Genomic DNA, 21926 nt, shown 5'->3' with positions numbered 1-21926 from the left:
ACAATTCAATAAAAAAAAATAGGAGACATTACTTTTGGAACACCCCTCGTATAATGATAATAAAAACGATTTTATTTTGACATTTTACTGCTTTACGACTGGCTATAACCTGGTCGTTTTCAAGTCTAATGTAAATAAATTCTTGTTGAGCTGTCCTCTTAAATAATTAAACCATACCCAAATTCCACATTTACGATCATCATAGTGTTATCTCACAGTCTACCCAGCACTCCTTAATCATTATCCTTGAGTGTATTTTGGGATTTAATAAGCGGTGATTACCTTCTAGTAAAATAAGTCCACTCCTGTCCTGAAATGGAGTACAGACATCAAATCCGTTGCCAAGGTCGCTAGAAAAAATATATAGATCATTCTATCGCTCCAGCAGATATCTCACTGATGATGCGATTTTCTACCTGGATAAGAGCCGAGTACGTTCTAGGATGGAGTACTGTTGCCACAACTTGGCAATAGCTGCTCGGGGTACCCTATCCTGCCTTGACAGTTCAAAACCGACTTCGTAATCTAGTAGGCGATACCCCTTTCTCTTCTATGTAACCTCTTCCCCACAGAAGAGACTTTGCAAGCCTGCCTCTGTTCTATCGCTATTTTCATGGCAGGAGTTAGAATAAGCTTCAATCTATTGTCTCCCCCCCCCGTCAATCTTTCACAAAAAAAAAACACCCGTCTAGACAAAATCACTATCAATAAATTCACCCAAGCTCTATCGGTGCCCAAACCTAAAAGTGTATTTCATCAAAAAAATCTTCTTTCCCAGAACTGCTTGCCTGTGGAATTCTGTTCCGTTGGCCTGCTTTCCAGCTGACTACAATATCGTCGTCTTTAAGTTCAACATTAAACAACATATTGTTGAACCGTCCTCGTAAGTAATCTTATATAAATTTTCCATCACAATCGATTACTACGCTACTATCCCAATGACTTAAAAGGCTTCCTTCAGTCTTGACAGACTATAGATACCCACGGTAAGAGTGCCTGCGCGTGAAATTTTTGTGGCAAGAGTTGCGCAATCTCCAACCACACCTCTCCTGAGTCAACATTGCTGAATACCAGTGGCAAACGGAGGTTCAGGACCACTGGAAACAATGCCGAGATAAGCGGAAAGCACATACAGCGCCTAGAATTCCCAAATGGTCACCCATCTGGTATTAGCCAGGCTCAACGTTGCTTAACTTCGGTGATCTGACGGGAACCGGTGTGTCAACGTGATTATGCCGTATAATGACTATCCCAATGACTACAATATACACATTAACCCTAATCCGCGAGTAATCTCAGAGTCTCGATATGTGGTGACCCTTTGTAAAAGAAAGAAACTCTTCTGACTCTTGCTCCTTAACAAAACAACTTCCTTTTTATCTTAAAATACTAGTTTAGAACTAATTTCAATTATTTAAACGGATAAAGCATTGTCAGCAAATGAAAAATCCAACATAATGATGTTGAGTGTCGTAACTTTACTCTAACAATTGATCCTAAACTTTTAAAGGTATAACCGTTCTGCACTCTCATCTCTTCGTGCAACTTTCGTTTTAATTTTTGTACTATCTTCTAAAGAAGCTAGCACTACTACCTCAATGTATTTCGATCGGAAAAACTAAAACTTCTAATTAAACTGAGGGCAAACTTAATATCGGTAATTGCAAATATTTTGCGCTCTCCAGACGCAAATGCGAAATATAGTATCTGAATAAGAATATTAGTGATCAATTTTTTTCTTGTCAAGTATTTCTTGTATTTTTTTTTTTACACAGGAGTCTTCACTTATCAAGTCCCATAGGCCACTCGAGTATAAGGGTTAAAGAGAGTACAGTATTCAATGGGACAATATTGTAGTAATCCTTAGTAGTGGAAATTTGAATAATTGGATTACTTAAGAATTTGTTTACGTTGGACTTGAAGACAACCATATCGTATTCGGCTGGAAAGCAGGCAAACGGAAGAGAGTTCCACAGGTGTGCAGTTCTAAGAAAGAAGCTTTTTCATGGAATCTACGTTTAGGTTTAGGCACAGATAAAGAGTGGGGGAAATTACTGATAGTGTTTTCAGATAGACGAGTGTTTTTCGTGAAAGTTTGGCGAGGGGCGACATAAGATCGGAGCTCAGACGAACACTTTTAATGAAAATAACGATAAAGCCGAGGCGGGCTCGCAAAGTCTCTCTTGTGAAAAAGAAGTTGCGGGGAAGAGAAAGAGGCATCTGCCGAAATGTGGCAACAATACTCTATCCTTAGACGTACTTGGCTCTTATATAGGTAGAGAATTGTTTGCTTTTGGTTGTAATCCATAGACGAATGCTATAAATCTTATACAGATTATCATAACTGAGGAACACTTTGATTATTTTAAGACTTTTTAATGGGGATTTTAACTCCAGAAAATGTGTACTTTTCTGTACCCATGACTTCAGTAATGCACGCTTTATTATCACGCACCTTTTTGTTATATTGAAGGATAGCACAGCAATAAGAGCATTTTCGGAAAGCTGGATCTTTTCACATTGTGAAGACTTATGCCAACTTTGTTTTCTGTACTCTGTGGGAAACGAGCAAAATTGAAAAACGTGTTATTAAAACATAGCGAATTTAGGGTGTGTTGCCAATCAGATTTGATCTAAGCTGGACCAACAGATGCTTATAAATTCCAGACATCTCTCCACGACACGAACAAAGTTGCACTCCCTGATATACGTTATACAAGGACGTGGTTTGATATCGTGTGATTCTGGTGTTACGTTCAAAAAGTCTGAGATGGAGCTGGGCTCTTTTCACAGCTAGAATACAACGGGAGCGGACGTCTTGAAATTTTTGACTCGCAATCCTTGATCTTCGATGGCGATACTTTATACATACTTATAGGGATTTGATACTAAGATGTTTTCACTAGCAAAGGTTTAATTAAAAGAACTCAACTATGAATTTTTATTATGTGATATTTCACAAATGCTCTCCGAGGATTTCGACTTAGAAAAAAACGTCACATAAAAAAAAAATTATAACTTCTGTGTAATTTTAACTTTTAATCGTGGCTTAAATTTCAGTAAAACCTTGGATTAAAAATGTCAGAGGGGTGTTTAATGGCCCGTAGAACTGGAAATAAATTTGCGAGTCTATTTCTGCTATATTGCTACTTTTTTTAGTATTCTCGACTGAGCTCCAATCTATGGTCCCCCCTCCTGTAAAACGTTCGAAACAAACACTGGTCTTTCTACAACAAACGTCAACAATTTCCATCGCCCTTTATCTGTGTCTAAAACTAAACGAAAATTCCATGAACAGTTTCTCTCCTAGAACTGTCTGTCTGCGGAACACAATACCATGTTCTGCTTTCCAGCTGACTATAACATGGTCGTTTTCAAATCTGATGTAAATAAGTTCTTGTTGGGCCGTCCTTTTAAATAAGTACGTCCTACATAAGTTCCACCATCACTGATCATGCTGTCTCACTATCACTAATTAACCCTTATCCTTGAGTGACTTCTGGGCCTTGATAAGCAGGAACTACTAAGTAATGATAATGATAATAATAACAATAATAATAATAATAATAGACTTGGACACAGAAGCGACTACAGGTACAAAACACACAGGAACATCACATGGATTCATGAAAACTGAAATCGTATAGTTGAATTTTTTTCTTCTCTCTCTCTCTCTCTCTCTCTCTCTCTCTCTCTCTCTCTCTCTCTCTCTCTCTCTGTGAGTGTCACAATAAACAGGCACCACACCAAATAATGAGGGTCAAGGAGGATGGAAAAACCGAGGAGAGAAAGCGCTAGCCAGACCTCCGCTGAAGAAGTGCAACGAGGACTGGGACTTTGGGGAGGCTTATTGCCACCCAAATTCTTGTGAAAACCAATGGTAAGCGGCTGTTGCGATAACACAAATTCTTTTGCAAAGGTTATCGAAAGAGGTGGAGATTACTGGAAATCTGGGGAGACTCGGACTCCAGTTAACACCACAGGCTGTTCTCAAAGAGAAAGCTTTGATGATGGTTTCTGTGACTGCTTATAGCGAGTAATAATTACCTTAGTAAAATAAGTCAGAATGAAATTCCTACCAAATTACAAGTCCGTGGCTCTAAGAAATACTTCTGTCTAAAGGATTTATATTCTGCCAACAGACAATTGTTTACGAAAATCAGTAGAAAAGGTCACTTTTTTTTTTTTCTAAATGTCTGCAGAAACATTCGCGAAAGATTATAAAGTCAATGAATCAACATAGATGGGAACATGAGAAATATAGTGATAGCTAAGTAGGAAGTGCGTAATATCTTATCTACATAAACAAAACAGTAGATGCATGTACGTGTGTTTATCTGTGTGTAAATATTTAACCGATAAACTCTTAAACTACTGCTCATATAACACTGAAATTAACAGGAAATAGTAATCTTACACCAAGAATAATTTATAACAAGTTATATTTGGGGGGGGGGGGATGAATACTGCGTACAGAAATATGTCGACAAGTTGAAATGTAAAGATATTCATCTCAACTTGCCGACATATTTCTATTACTTTTACGCATGCTCAAATTCATTCACGGCTTGAAGTGATTAAATTTTAAAACTTTATCTGTCGGGTTAGCTCAAACGGTAGGGGATGCTGTTGGAGCGCTAAATGTTTTGGTTTCCATTTTAGCTGATGACACCAAAGGCATTTCCTTTAAAATTTTTGTAAATAATACTATATATTAGGTACAATATAATATTCAAGAGGGAATTGGCTCCGTAATAATAAATACGAAATCTGCGTGAATTAAAATATATTTAAGCGTACTTTACGACCGAGAAAGTCAGGGCGCCCTCTCCTACTAGTTTTAATTATAAATTTCGAATAACTAAAAGAGTTTTAAACCTCTTTCGTTATTAAACATAACTACATCGCATACCTTTGTCACATTTTAGCATACAGTTTGTGTCATTGATATATATATATAATATATATATATATGTAGTAATTTATGATATATATATATATGTAGTAATTTATGATATATATATATGTAGTAATTTATGATATATATATATGTAGTAATTTATGATATATATATATGTAGTAATTTATGATATATATATATGTAGTAATTTATGATATATATATATGTAGTAATTTATGATATATATATATGTAGTAATTTATGATATATATATATGTAGTAATTTATGATATATATATGTAGTAATTTATGATATATATATGTAGTAATTTATGATATATATATGTAGTAATTTATGATATATATATGTAGTAATTTATGATATATATATATGTAGTAATTTATGATATATATATATATGTAGTAATTTATGATATATATATATGTAGTAATTTATGATATATATATATGTAGTAATTTATGATATATATATATGTAGTAATTTATGATACATATATATGTAGTAATTTATGATACATATATATGTAGTAATTTATGATACATATATAGTAATTTATGATATATATGTAGTAATTTATGATTGATATATATGTAGTAATTTATGATATATATATATGTAGTAATTTATGATATATATATGTAGTAATTTATGATATATATATGTAGTAATTTATGATATATATATGTAGTAATTTATGATATATATATGTAGTAATTTATGATATATATATATATGTAGTAATTTATGATATATATATATATGTAGTAATTTATGATATATATATATATGTAGTAATTTATGATATATATATATATGTAGTAATTTATGATATATATATATATGTAGTAATTTATGATATATATATGTAGTAATTTATGATATATATATGTAGTAATTTATGATATATATATGTAGTAATTTATGATATATATATGTAGTAATTTATGATATATATATATATGTAGTAATTTATGATATATATATATGTAGTAATTTATGATATATATATATATGTAGTAATTTATGATATATATATATATGTAGTAATTTATGATATATATATGTAGTAATTTATGATATATATATATGTATTAATTTATGATATATATATGTAGTAATTTATGATACATATATATGTAGTAATTTATGATATATATATATGTAGTAATTTATGATATATATGTAGTAATTTATGATATATATATGTAGTAATTTATGATATATATATATATATGTAGTAATTTATGATATATATATGTAGTAATTTATGATATATATATATATATGTAGTAATTTATGATATATATATATGTAGGAATTTATGATATATATATATGTAGTAATTCCTGATATATATATATATGTAGTAATTCATGATATATATATATATGTAGTAATTCATGATATATATATATATATATGTAGTAATTCATGATATATATATATATGTAGTAATTTATGATATATATATATGTAGTAATTTATGATATATATATATGTGTATATGTAGTAATTTATTATATATATTTAGTAATTTATGATATATGTATGTAGTAATTTATGATATATATATATATATGTAGTAATTTATGATATATATATGTAGTAATTTATGATATATATATATATATATGTAGTAATTTATGATATATATATATGTAGGAATTTATGATATATATATATATATGTAGTAATTCATGATATATATATATGTAGTAATTCCTGATATATATATATATGTAGTAATTCATGATATATATATATATATATATATGTAGTAATTCATGATATATATATATATGTAGTAATTTATGATATATATATATGTAGTAATTTATGATATATATATATGTAGTAATTTATGATATATATATATGTGTATATGTAGTAATTTATTATATATATTTAGTAATTTATGATATATGTATGTAGTAATTTATGATATATATATATATATATGTAGTCATTTATGATATCTATATATGTAGTCATTTATGATATATATGTAGTCATTTATGATATATATGTAGTCATTTATGATATATATGTAGTAATTTATGATATATATATGTAGTAATTTATGATATATATATATGTAGTAATTTATGATATATATATATAGGTAGTAATTTATGATATATATATATGTAGTAATTTATGATATATATATGTAGTAATTTATGATATATATATATGTAGTAATTTATGATATATATATGTAGTAATTTATGATATATATATATATGTAGTAATTTATGATATATATATATATGTAGTAATTTATGATATATATATATATATGTAGTAATTTATGATATATATATATATATGTAGTAATTTATGATATATATATATATATATGTAGTAATTTATGATATATATATATATATGTAGTAATTTATGATATATATATATATATGTAGTAATTCATGATATATATATATATGTAGTAATTCATGATAAATATATATATGTAGTAATTCATGATATATATATATATGTAGTAATTTATGATATATATATATGTAGTAATTTATGATATATATATATGTGTATATGTAGTAATTTATTATATATATGTAGTAATTTATTATATATATGTAGTAATTTATGATATATGTATGTAGTAATTTATGATATATATATATATATATGTAGTCATTTATGATATATATATATGTAGTCATTTATGATATATATATGTAGTCATTTATGATATATATATATGTAGTCATTTATGATATATATATATATGTAGTCATTTATGATATATATATGTAGTCATTTATGATATATATATATGTAGTCATTTATGATATATATATATATATATATATGCAGTCATTTATGATATATATATGTAGTCATTTATGATATATATATATGTAGTCATTTATGATATATATATATATATATATATATATGCAGTCATTTATGATATATATATATATATGCAGTCATTTATGATATATATATATATATGTAGTCATTTTTGATATATATATATGTAGTCATTTATGATATATATATATGTAGTAATTTATGATATATATGTAGTCATTTATGATATATATGTAGTCATTTACGATATATATGTAGTAATTTACGATATATATATGTAGTAATTTATGATATATATAGGTAGTAATTTATGATATATATATAGGTAGTAATGTATGATATATATGTAGTAATTTATGATATATATGTAGTAATTTATGATATATATCTATATATATGTAGTAATTTATGATATATATATATAGATGTGTAGTAATTTATGATATATATATATATATATATATATATATATATGTTAATTTAAGCTACACAGAATATTCCGCGTTTCATCCTTATATATATACATGTATATATATAAGTCACTTTGTGTGTGAGTTCCTTCATCATAGGTTCCGAGACGGTTGAGCCTATCTTTGTCAAATTTTACACAAAGGTAATTTATATACCTGGCAGTGTTCTTAGATATGTTCTGTACAGAAATCCATCCGATAAATATCGAAAATCGAAAAAATACAACCTTAATGATACTCTTTCTTTTCTCATAGATAAAAAAAAAGAATCTTTACAGGGGAATATTTTACGTTACACCCTGTAAAATTGTTTTTCTTTTTATCTATAAGAGAAGAAACATTATGTTTAAAATCGTCAATCAGCTAACGTGATATTGTAAACAAACTCAAAGACGGAAATTGATGAAAGACCTTATTATTTTTATTATTTATTTATTGCGAATTAGTCCACCGGACAAATTATTCCTCGTAAAATATATTATAATCAATAGAAGATTGATTCTTTATTAATACATACGCAATCCGCATAAATTAAGATATCATGTTTAGCGTATTGTACAACCGGGTAACGCCAGGTGGTCAGCTAGTATATAAACATTTAAGTTAAGCAAGCATTGATAGACTTGGCGTCAGTATATTAATCGATGATGTATTTATCGATGAAAATCTGTTTTCAAAATGAAACGCGACGGACAAACGAAATGTTATTTATAACTCGAGCTTGACATACCGACGGGCGAAACCTATTCAAAAGATATGTGGACAGTGGACAAATCTATAACTAAAAGTGGCATGCTTTCTTTATTCCCTCTTACCGATTGTTGAATAAAGTCGGTTTAACGTCGAGGAGAAAATACAAGGATACCGAGAGGACATTCTCTAAGGGTACAAAAATAACCGGGAATGTACTCGTCGGTATATCGGGGATAGGGTGTGTGACTCATTTGGCACCAAGGACAACAATGTAGACTATTTCTGAAATGGTCTTTCCCCTATTGACTGCAGTATTTGTTAGTCCTGTGCAGTTCTAAGGGGGGGGGGCTAAACCTTCCTCGGCTTTGTTTTCTCTTGTGAGTGTGAATGGGTGTATTGCTAATCGCATGAGGCGCCTCTACCAAAGAATACCGACGGGGCTGCCTAGGTAATTTTTTTTCTGGTCATATTGCTCCTCTTTCAATCCCTACTTTCCCAACACATTTTCTTGGTAAGGGCGCCTCAGGTGATCAGCAAAAAGACAAAACAAAAAACACTACCCTCCCGAGAGATGAGGTAATTCATAGGATTATTTCAAACTATAGTTACAAACAGGCTTGCGCCACACAAAAACCTGGACACAACGACCTGTAAAGATGGACCTCCTAGGACTATCCAGAACTATATCTCAGCCCGACAGATGCAAGGTCATTTCTTACTCCCAAAAATGGCAAAACTCTATCAGACTGTATCGAGGACGTACCCTGCGACTGATATGAATATAAGATATTCAGGCTGTACCCATTGCTACCCACACCTAGCGAATCGAAATGCGCCAATGAAAGTGGAGATGACTTTTCTATGATTATTTGTCTGTATTAACCTCTGTATTCGTGTGTTGTGCGTGCGTCATTTGCCCCTGTGCCCTTAGATTTGATGAGGGGATTATTTATTTATTTATTTATTTATTCGTTATCTCGGGGCGAAGTTGGTTGACTGGAGGGGGTGGATGGATGAATTTTGCTGATTCCGCTGATATCCGTAATTGCTGATTTTGCAATAACTGCTTTGTGAACCGAACAGCGAGTGGGGAGGGTTGAAGGGAAGGGGCTTCTCGTCGGTTTCGTGCTGAGGCAAGCATTCTCTGGTTCCCTCGGGGGAACAATGGACTCTCAGTGCGACCCAAGACTATTATTTTAATATGAAGGACGGCTGTGAGTTAATGGTGGGGTCGGGTTGTGAAACAATCGTTGTAATGGACGCTGGGGATGGGCAGTATAAGGAAATGCTTAAACGAAAACGTGATTCTTCAGTTCAAGGGAAACAACTTTGTAACTTTTTTTCTTTCTTTCTGCGTCTTACTTTATCAGTAATTAATTAATCGATTTTTTTTTTTCTTGTTTTCTATATTGGATTGTGGTGAATGACGAGTCGAAATAAATATCCGTTTGCGACTAAAGTCAAATTCTAAATAATCACGTAAAAATGCGCGGGGACACACACACGCACGCACGCACACACGCACACACGCACGTCTTGCTTGTACAGGTATAACTGTTCTGTTACACAAATGCGTACGTGTTTTATATCTAATATATAAATGTACAATATTGAAACGTTTTATGGATTATATAATGGCCAAAACTCAATGGATTTTTTAGAGCCCACATTCGATTATTTTGTTCAGCTATTCTATTATTGTCTCATCCTAGGCATTTCTCCTTTCTCCGATTAACAACTTCAATCAAAACTAATAATAAAATTAACACTCTATTTCATATTGTTCTTAAAATTTCCTTTCATTTCATGCGTTTCTAGCCTGAAAATATCAATATTTTATCACTTTATTCGAAGTTTGCATTGATTATTATTATTATTATTATTATTATTATTATTATTATTATTATTATTATTATTCTGCATTAACTATTAATCACAATTATGGATTAATTTTTACGAATATAAAATACAGGAAATCTTTGCTAACAAAAGTCGTTATATTTTTTATTCAGTCGCATCAAAAAATGTCCAATTTTTGACGTAGATACTACTAAAGACATACACTATTACAATCCAACTGTATTTCATTAACAAACAGTGAATTATTATTTTATTTCAATTTTATATTGTGTATTTAATGCTGGTTTTATGGTGAGGTAATTATAATGAATATCTAAATTACATCTAACGAAATTCATTTCGTTTTTTTTTTCGGCTTAATGCATGGGAGATAACTCTAGGTGACCCATATGGTTCGTTATTTTCTTAACGATATTATGTGACAGGCGACCTAAAAATGTTTAACCTTTTTTTAACGCTGTGCTTTTACTTTCTATTTATTTATTAATTTACTCTTATATACGTTCCGTAATGATGCCTATAGTTACGTTTTTACGAACTGCAGTTTAATTTTGTTTCTGACTGTGGAATAAATGAAACAAAATAATTCATCGGAGTTTAAACGACAAACGTAAAATCAAGTGTGTGTGTGTGTGTGTGTGTGTGTGTGTGTGTGTGTGTGTGTGAAATATGTTGAACTGCTACGTAAATGCAGTCGCATTTTTATCAGAGATTTCATCTGGCCATTTACTTTATTACTATGATAATAATAATACGGCATAATTACGTTTACACGCCGGTTCCCGTAAGATAACCGAAGTTAAGCAACATCGAGTCTGGGCAGCAACACTAAAACGGGTGACCATTTGGGAATTCTATGTGTTGTATGTGTGTTTTTCGCTTATCTCGGCATTGTTTCTAGTCAGTCTCGGGTCTCTCCTTGCCACTGGGCCCAAGTAGTACCGACTCAGGCAAGGTCTGGTTGGAGATTGTGCAACCCTTGCCTCTAAATTACATGAGCAGCTACCGTTACAGGGATATCCATCGTCTCTTGAAACTGGACGGGGACAAATTGAAATCTAAATTTCTCTCCCTGCTTTTAAATTATTCAAATGTTTTAATAATTAAGAAAATAGGGGCGCAGATTAAGGGGATAAATAATCCGATGCGATCATTATTTTTTTTTTTTTTTTTTTTGCCATTAAATATTATAATTTTAATCTATTTTTTTATTATTATTTATCACATATCATTATCAGCAATGATTCTCTGTTGATTTCCAGCACTCAAGGTCTCTCGATGACCTTGCAAATAATTTTGCGTTAACGCAACAGCCGTTTACACCAATCTTTATGCGGCAATAAATCTCCTCAAGATTGTAGTTCTGTGCGCACTTTTTCATTGGATGTTTGTTTGGTGCTCTCTCACCTAGGTCTTTCCATCTTTCTTGAACTTTCATGACCATTTCTGGTTTGTACCAGCCGAAGTAGCTGCTACACACACACACACACACGCGCGCGCGCGTGCATATATATACATATATATATATATATAATATATATATAATATATATAATATAATATATATATATATATATATATATAATGGTAAATTTTCAGATTAGGTCCACCTCCACAATTTTCTTTTAAATTTAGAGGCTTTCGACTATGCTGAATACGAAAATCGCATTGAAATTTTGCAGAAATAAATAGTTATCGAGATATAAAAAGTTGTATTATGCATTGTATTCTTTGGCGGCCATCTTTTTTACGCGTGTGCGCGCGCCATAAATAAATCTACTCATCTATGACTGACACTACACGCGCGTAAAAAAGATGGCCGCCAAAGAATACAATGCATAATACAACTTTTTATATCTCGATAACTAATTATTTCTGCAAAATTCCAAATCGATTTTCGTATTCAGCATAGTCGAAAACCTATAAAAGGTGTCATTTAAAAGAAAAGTGTGGAGGTGAACCTAATCTAACAAAATACCATATGGTGAGTCACGGGAAACGAATATTTTTAGAACGCTGCTTGCTCTCCTTGAGTAAGGGATAGGGAGTGAGGGAGGTAGTCTTTACACCTCCGTTTCTTGTGACTCACGTTGCATATATATATATATATATATATATATATATATATATATATATATATATATATATATATATATAATTTATTTCCCCTTATTTATATACATTAAGTTCCACCGTGACCCATCTTGTTGTCTCAGCACCTACCTAACACTTAGCACTTATCAAGGGCCGGAGGCCACTGATAAGTGTTGACCCTTCAAGTGTGTGTATGTAAGCATAAGCCTGAAGAATCTTAGAGTGGATGAAACGCGGAATATTCAGTGTAGCTTAATTGCCATATATTTTATAACTTATATAATATGCATATAAATGTCGTCCACATACAGTACTGTTTCGGTTTCACAGCTCATCAGTGCGGCTAGACAGGCAACTATCTCAAGCTAGGAGTAAAACCCGACCGCCTGTACGATAGTCAAGGCTCCTAACCATTACGTTAATCGGCGGCTGCTGTGCCAATCGTGAATTAACGATGTTTTGACATCGTCCGAAATACCTAAGCTCGATTTGTTTACACAAAGAGCAACGCTTTATACGCTGATGGTAATTCGTGTATCACTTCTCATTATGCTCAACTCAGAATAAGGAGCATTATATATATATATATATATATATATATATATATATATATATATATATATATATATATATGCTAGAAAACGTTGCCCGGTATTAAATGTAACGTTAAATTCATTTAAAAAATGAAGTTAAAAAAAACGAAAAACTGAGACATATGCATGCGAATATTGTTTATTAAACAGTTCACTTCTTGTAAGTAAAAAAAAATATATATTCGAGCTGAGATCGTAACCTGAAGACAGTGAGACAAGTACGATAACCCTTATACCAGCTTGAAACGATCTTTGACATTTTTTTTTTCAAATCTACTTATTCTTAACATTATGTGAACGGTTTCTGTATGCGCGTTCGTGAGGCAGTTGCCAAACGTATAAAAATACGATGACCCCCCCCCCAAATACCAATTTTTCAATTTTGACTCCTTAGCAATCCTGTTTTGTTTTTCAGGACGAAAACAAAATAAAATGTTTTCCACATATCTGCATACCCTATATTCCACAATACGCTTAAATATGATATTTTAATTCATGCAGATTTCGTATTTATTAGTATACAATTTTCTATCGATTATTATATCGTGCCAATATATTGTGATTTCGGCAGTAAATAAAAATATGACTTTGGTACTATCAGCTAAAATCGAAAGCAAAACATTTAACGCTCTAGTTTAAGTCGTTACAATTTGAGCTATCGTCAGACAGATAATAAATAGTTCAAAATAAACTGGTTTTAACGTATAAATGTATATTTGCGCGTGTGTACAATAGCACTTTAAAGTCGACTTGCACTTGTCAAGTCTCAATCATTTTTTTTTTTAATTTTGGCCCCATAGTAGCTATATATATATTTTTTTTTACCGACTTATATATAATAAATATAATATATGTGTTACGTTGTGGGGTTCATTTATACAAGCGCGTTAATATCTGTGACGTGTCTAATGTCTATATAGCGGCTTTTCACTATCTGAATCCACGTTATCTTTGTGACCTATTTGAGTTCGTTCCATGATCATCTAAATGTTCTTATGCGGGTGTGTACGTGTCATACATGTATTCGACATGCTTTTTTCAACTGCGTCGTTGGTATTGTGGTATACCTTAAATTCATCTGTTCTCGGGGGCAAGCTGGAAACTGTTTGAACGAATGCATTTCACTCCAAGACGATGGCTGGTTTTATATATAGTTTTAATTCACTTTGCAGGTGTCGATTGTAGAAGAATGGAAATTGAGTATCTTTGCTTGTGGTTAATTCTAATCTCCAATTTGGAGACACGTCAGCTCCATCCCAAGGGGAAGGGTGAAAAACCGTTAACCCATCCGCTCTTCTTAACGTCAAAATTCCAACTTGACTCTATGTCCAGCAAACCTGAACACGTAACAACAACACGTTCCTCCGGTCAGCTATTTTTAGAACTTCGTGTGCAACTTGTCCATTTTATACCTCAGTAATGTTTTGACAACTTTTATCAAAACATAGCTTCACTCTCATCTTTTGTCTACCTTTTAGATAGCTAGATAGATAGTTACACATATATTAGATTGACAGACAAATAAATAACAGATAATTTTTTGTGCTCCACCACCACATAACATATGTAGAATACGGCACAAACCGATGTGCATAGCATGGGAGGATGGATCTCCTAGAACTGCACAGAACCAAAGTAATACCTCGGATAATAGGGGAAAATGTTTTAACAAAGCCCTATACTCTAGTGACTTTAGTGCCGAGGTAACCACACCCCTCCTCCGCTTGATCTATTCACTTTGCGCTGTCTGTTTATCTTTCTCTTTCTTTCTCGCTTTCATTCTTATAGATATATTGTTCAGGATTATTTTGCATCTTTCTTTTGATGAATGAGGTCACAAAACACGAATGACGTCACAAAACGCTGTGACCAAAGATGTTCGTATTTACCCGATTTAAAGTACGAATATTTGCTTTGATTCTCTGTTTGGCGGCCATTTGCGATGACTCCAATATGCGTGATTGATATTTAACGTTTATGTTTGTCAATGTTTTGCATAGGAGTGGAACCATCCGTTTAAACGCCAGTCCCAACGACAATGAGAGAGATAAGCATTACGGGAAGATTTATTTTAATAGTTGCTATTCGAATACGAGCTATTTTGATAGGGATTGCGGATAAACAATCGAGCAAGATCCACGACAACCACAAGCTATTACAGTGTAACCCAGATATAAGAAACCGAAATATAAGAAAAACGGATATAAGAGAGATTTTCTCTGGTCCTAAATTAAAAAAAGGGCTCCTTCAGTCTTTGACAAACTATGGATACCCACGAAGGGGTGCCTGCGCGTAAATTTTTTTGTGACATGATGTGCGCAATCTCCAACCGCACCTCTCCTTAATCGACATTGTTTAATACCAGTGGCCAGTGAAGTGTGTACAGAACGACTGAAAACAAATGCCGAGATAAGCGGAAAGCTCATACAGCGCCTAGAATTCCGAAATGGTCACCCATTCGGTACTAACCAGGCTCGGCGTTGCTTAAATTCGGTAATCTAACGATAATCGGTGTGTCAACGCGATTATGCCGTATATTCTAAATTGGAGCCTGTGTTTATATACAGGTAACCCAGATATAAGAAATATATGTAAGTTTAACCCATGTATGAGAGAGCCGTAGGATCCTGTGAAAGGTCTCTTATATTCGGGTTACACTGTATTTCGTTATGGTAGAAGGAGGTTGAATAACTTCTGCAGAAAGGAATAAACCACTCGATGAAAACTATTCAGACGAATAAAGCCCCTTCACAAAGCCCGCTGCAAGGATTCGTTATTAAGGTCGATTTCCGAGATTCACGGCGAACATCTTTGTGTAGGCATGAGAGGGAGAATTCTCAATATTGGAAAATTACGAATGAATAAATGGAAACGATATTGTTTCAACTATTTCTTCTTTTTTTCAACCTTTTCTTTCACTTGAATCACTTTGTGCATTTGTTAAATAGTTGTCGAGTTTGTGATAAAGCGTTGACCGAAAAACCTCATTGGTTTTGTTAACATAAATAACTAAAAATATGTCTCCATTACTGTTCAAAGCCTAATATGTGTATGTATATCTATCTATCTATCTATTTATCTATCTATCTATATATATATATATATATATATATATATATATATATATATATATATATATATATATATATACACACACACCTATAAAGTTGAGTTCCTTTTTGTCTCGCTCTGACATTGATATTAAGAGCCTACTTTTTTATTGATATTTATTTGCTTTCCCATGAGAGCAAAATGTGATACAATGTTGTTGTTAATGTGTGGGACGGAGGAGGGGAAACCATCTCCCAAAAAAGGGGCGCTCTGGAAGTAAGCGAAAATAAAAATTGCGTTAGTATAGAATGGGTTCCCTTTCTTTGAATAAGGAAAAATTAAGTGTAAGATCAGAACAAATACTCCACTCTGATCTCAGCCCGAGGGCCAGATCCTACTTTTTCTATTAGTATTTGCTTCCTCACACAATCAAAATGTGACACATGATCGTATTTAATATGGGGGAGGGTGGACCAGCTCCCCAAAAGGGGCGCTCTGGAAGTAGGCAAAAATAAAACTTGCCTTAGTATAGAAGGGTTTCCCCTACATTGACTAAGGACAAATTAAGCCAGAAGGAGCACAAAAACAGATACCACACTGTGATCTTGGCCAGGAGACCAGTTTTACCTTTTCTATTTTAAACAGTTATTAAAATAAACTTCTTAATATACTCAGTCATGCACATACGAGCGACTACATGAAAATTAACTAATTTAAATATTCCTTAAAAAACACGTTATTTAAGTACTTATTTATTTTCATGTTTTTTTTTAGATGATTTGTTTCATTTCACTATTAAGCTGAATTCTATTTATGCATAGTTTCTACATTCTACATAATTGCCTAGAATTTATTGTGAAAACGTTCTAGCATCTGGAAATATATGTGCGAAATGTCTCTACCAAACTCCTCTCTAGATGTTTGGTTTACAGATTTGAAATTTGACATATAAACTATTAGGACCTGTATCAAACTATTGGTTTGCTTTTTAGCCGGCAAAAATTGCTGCTAAGGGGGTCAAAATTAAAAACAAAACAGTTGGTTATGCTAGAGTAAGTCGAATAAAGATTCTGCTGTTACTTTTGCTCATGCACAAAATAAAACTTTCATAGGTAAACGTCGTTTAATCTTTAATCTTTCTTATCCATCTCTCTGTAGCTCAGGCGCTAACTACGCTGAAGAGATACATAATAACTTAGACTGGAGCGCTAAACATTCTGGTTTCGATTCTAACAGAAGGTATTCAAGTCATATTTTTTTATAACTTTTGAAATCATTACTATATATTGAATAGCAATCAATTGAGAATTGGTTCAATAATAAGCAATCTGCAGGAATTAAAATACAATATTTATGCGTATTTTACGACCGACGGCCGACTGGCTTGCAAGTAATACTAACAATTATAATTGAAGTGGTAAGAAACTTAATTATAACAGTTAATTGAACTTTATTATGTATGGTTTCAAATTCCAATTAATAAATAATTTAATATAATCGTAAATTGTAAACAGTTTTTTAGTTTAGTTTCGTATATGCGAACATGTGTAATAGATTATAATTATTGATATTATTTTCATAAGTATGTATGCATCAATTAAATTTAATAAATTTACTAATTATTAAAACGAACATTTTGGCAGAATATTCCTAAATTAATAGAACTTGTTAGTACGAATAGATGGGTTTATTGATTTTATTTCTAAAATTCAAAATGGCGTAATAGAAACTTATTATAAGGTATTTACAGCTTCTCTTCCGATATATATATATATATATATATATATATATATATATATATATATATATATATATATATATTAGTGGAAATGATAATTAATAAAAACTGAAGAAAGTGCTCAATACTGTTGTAGAGCAAATATGCGTTTTATTTTTTATTACCGTATCTTTCTGCTAAGTTACATTATTGTTTCAGCTACCTGGCCGTTTTTTTTGGGCCGTCTGTAGCTTCCTCAGACTTTTACAGTTTTCTGTAAAAGTCTGAGGAAGCTACAGACTGCCAAAAACCGGCCAGGTAGCTGAAACAATAATGTAACTTAACAGAAAGATACGGTAATAAAAAATAAAACGTGTGTATGTATATATATGTATATATATATATATATATATATATATATATATATATATATATATATATATATATATATATATATAGCTGCGATGGATGGGCCATCTTATGCGCATGCCTGACAACCCCCGTCCAAAGTAAATGCTCTACGATCAGCTAAAAGGGGGAATGCGGTCCTAAAGAGGACAGAAAAAGAAATATAAGAACAACATAAAGACCCACCTGAGACAATGTCACTTCATCCTCACCAGTTGGGGGATGCTGCTCTTCAGAGGGGCATATGGAGTAGGATGGTTCATGGAGGCATGGCTCAATCAGAAAAGGACCTGCACAGATCCGCAGAAAACAGGAGGAAGCAGAGAAAGGAGAGATCTACTACCAACACAGCTCCTTCCCCTCTTCTACTACCTAGTCGACCACCCACACATGCTCCCTCCAGAGCCATCTGAGAACCCACAAGTGACCAGACCCGATCTCACCGACGGGAATAACAATCATACTCGTCACGAGTGATTGCCGATGATATATATATATATATATATATATATATATATATATATGTATGCATTTCAATTTTCTTATTTTGCTTTAACTGTAGATGAAACATCCTACTGGATGCCAGACATTCACCCGTCACATCAAACAACCCAACCGAGAGATACTTTTACGATTTTAAGCATTTCTTTAATGCAATTAATCGTATTCCTTTTGCACTTGGTCCACTGGGTATACTTGCAAGAAGTTTTTGAAATTCTATTTCATGAGTCCGTTTGCTCCTATAATTTTACAGGAATGATATATACGTATGTGTGTGCGTCTATATAAATACATTTGCCACCCACAAAGCAGGAAGTTTTTAATAAGACCTGCACATGCGTAGACTATTCGACGTTTGTTAGCAGGATCTTCAGAGCAGAACAAGTCAAAATTAGAAAAAAACGACAACAGGCACTTGTAAGGTACTAAGAGGTAAACGTTGATAGCTTGGTGGGGTAGAATAAAGATATGAGTTGTAGTATTATGCAGCATGACCTCATCCCCATATATTGGCTGGGGAGAGGATGGGCTTCTTGTCGTCACAGTAAGTTTCTTTTTTCTCTATTTGCCGGCTGCTGGGCGCCAAATTGCTGGTCATTCGTCAGTAAACGCCGGTCACATACGCCAGACGCCAAACAAATAAGAGCATGGCACTCGTGAAATAAAAAAGTATGTATTTTTAAAACATTTTAGTCATAATTAAGTGTTATTGAGTCTCTCTCTCTCTCTCTCTCTCTCTCTCTCTCTCTCTCGCTCGCTCTCTCTCTCTCACACACACATATCTTCACACGCACACACACATATCTTCACACGCACACACACATATCTTCACGCACACACACATATCTTCACGCACACACACATATCTTCACGCACACACACATATCTTCACGCACACACACATATCTTCACGCACACACACATATCTTCACGCACACACACATATCTTCACGCACACACACATATCTTCACGCACACACATATATCTATGCACACACATATATCTATGCACACACATACATACATGCACACACACACATACACACACCCATATATTACAGAATGTTTGAGATAAATTCGACAGATTCATCAGGAAAAAAGAAAAAGCACTTTGTATCTATAAAATTTAATTGATTTGAAAGAAATTTAATAAGCAAGAAAATGAGACTATTGTCTAAGAGTTTTGCTCAAAATAACCGCCACTTGCGTGTATTGCAGCTTACATCCGGGCTCGGAACCTAGAGCAAACTGATTTTATACTTTTTCTTTATTTATTAACTGGTCTCTTTTAGTACTAGTACGGCGATTGGGATTTTTCTTGACAACACCACGCACATAATATTCCATCGGTTTAATATACGAATACTTTGGAGGCCAAACATTGGGACTTGTGTAATCGTTAAAATTAGCTCACAGCCATTTTTGATTTTTCATTGGGATGTGACAAAGAGGCCGAATCCTGCTGCCTATTTTTAGCTTCCCTTGTTATCCAGGGCTTAAGCATAATGGTTAGAAACTGCACGTTGACATCTGAATTCAACCTGAGATTCTGCTTGAAAAACTGAGAGAGCATGACATCACGCTCTGAAGACACGTATTCGAAAACTGGCAGTTTGAGGAAATTTAGTCTGCATGATTTTAGCATAGTATTTAGGATTTCAAGCATTCCATTTATTATTCTGCGTCTCCTGTGTTTGATCTTCGTATTTTTCATCGAAATAGAATCAACTTATTTGTGGTTCCGCATGACATTTAATTTTGCTCAGAAGTTGTTTTGCTTTTATCGGGCGATTTTTGCGGGCCATCTCTGTGAGATGTTGTTCTGTGAAACGCTTGTATGAATAGTAGCGAAGGTCTGTATTTACTGTCAGACTCCTAACACTTTTTATGCAGATTTTCTAAGAATTCGGCTGGCCCAGAGCAATCAGATCTTTTCTTATGTTGCCTTTTTTTAGCCACAGCCTCGTAGTTTATATTACAAATATTTACAGTGTTTACGAAGCATTGTGAAGCGACCATAATCTATTTATTTTGAATGCCTGCGCGAATTATCGAGATGCAATTTATTTCCTTTTACGATTCATATAGTTCAAGTCATTCATTCTTGTTGTCACATAGATAAAAAGGGGAGTAAAAACTAAAGACGAACTGGTATGAATGAAACTAAAAAGACTGGATAATAATCTGTTCTGTCAAATTTATTCCAAACACACATAAACACATATAAATACATATATATATGCATGTGTATATATGTGTATATATGTGTGTATACATATATATACAAATGTGTATATATGTGTGTATACATATATATACACATGTGTATATATGCGTGTATACATATATATACACATGTGTATATATGCGTGTATACATATATATACACATGTGTATATATGCGTGTATACATATATATACACATGTGTATATATGCGTGTATACATATATATACACATGTGTATATATGCGTGTATACATATATATACACATGTGTATATATGCGTGTATACATATATATACACATGTGTATATATGCGTGTATACATATATATACACATGTGTATATATGCGTGTATACATATATATACACATGTGTATATATGCGTGTATACATATATATATATATACATGTGTATATATATATGTGTGCATACATATGCATGTGTGTATATATGCGTGTATACATATATATATGCATGTGTGTATATATGCGTGTATACATATATATATATGCATGTGTGTATATATGCGTGAATACATATACATGTGTGTAT

General features: G+C 32.3%; 1 protein-coding gene and 1 pseudogene across 4 annotated transcripts in view; one reads left to right on the top strand and one right to left on the bottom strand.

Moving 5' to 3' along the window:
• The window catches only part of LOC145248141 (uncharacterized), a 568735-nt gene that overhangs the window by 162970 nt on the left and 383839 nt on the right, over nucleotides 1–21926 (top strand). The window lies entirely within an intron of this gene.
• Nucleotides 1127–1243, bottom strand: LOC145248412 (5S ribosomal RNA; annotated as a pseudogene).

Source organism: Euprymna scolopes, chromosome 26, assembly GCF_053919585.1.
Source record: "Euprymna scolopes isolate OS-2025 chromosome 26, ASM5391958v1, whole genome shotgun sequence".
NCBI classification, from domain to species: domain Eukaryota; kingdom Metazoa; phylum Mollusca; class Cephalopoda; order Sepiida; family Sepiolidae; genus Euprymna; species Euprymna scolopes.
The sequence above is the reverse complement of the archived record's forward strand: the minus strand, read 5'-3'. Positions and strand labels throughout refer to the sequence as shown.